General features: G+C 42.3%; 1 pseudogene; it reads right to left on the bottom strand.

Annotated features, from left to right (window-relative positions):
- Positions 1-209: 209 nt before the first annotated feature.
- On the bottom strand, positions 210-376 carry LOC123365516 (annotated as a pseudogene).
- Positions 377-707: the final 331 nt, after the last annotated feature.

Raw genomic sequence — 707 nt, 5'->3', positions numbered from 1 at the left:
AATTATTGAGAGAAAACTGTGGTGTTCAAATAAGGAAAACACAGTTTTGTATAACACTGAACGAGAGTCTGAACTTGCCTGGAGAATGCAGTTGCATGCACCAGCGCACTACCCAGGACTGTAGTTTGGGAATACCTGCATTAAACCAGTTGCTGTATTATAACAAGCAGACTAAACATCCTCAGATCTTTCTCTCTCCTTCTTCCTCCAAGGAGTTCCTGGACACACTTTGTGGAAAGGAAGGAGCAAGCTGTTAGACCATCTTCTAGTTCCAAAAACCCATTTAATACATAATCCCCAGACAGATATGCATCAGACATTAAACCGATAATAATAGATGCTGCACTTGATCTTAGTCAAAAGGCCAAGAAGTGATCATTCTCAGTTCAAAGCCTTGATTTACAAGAAGCACATTGGATCCAATCCTGCTCCCATTTAAGTCAGTAGCAGCAAAATCAAAGAATGTAGAAGCTCCTTTGAAAGAGCAAAGAGTAAGCTTTAGAATGTGGCTGTAGTAGGGAATTTTACAAAGATTCCCACCATACTACCACTAGTTCAGATTAATTGGTATCAGCATTGGTGGGAGCTGTAGTGCACACATGGCATTGGTGGCTTCTGGTGTTTCCCCACTGTCATGTTTAGTTGACATGGTGATAAAAGCAATCCTGGGCTCTGGGAGCCTAGGTCTCCACTGGTGCTAGGGTTGC

The sequence above is a fragment of the Mauremys mutica genome, chromosome 2 (assembly GCF_020497125.1).
Source record: "Mauremys mutica isolate MM-2020 ecotype Southern chromosome 2, ASM2049712v1, whole genome shotgun sequence".
NCBI lineage: Eukaryota > Metazoa > Chordata > Testudines > Geoemydidae > Mauremys > Mauremys mutica.
This window is presented reverse-complemented; position numbering and strand designations above follow the sequence as displayed.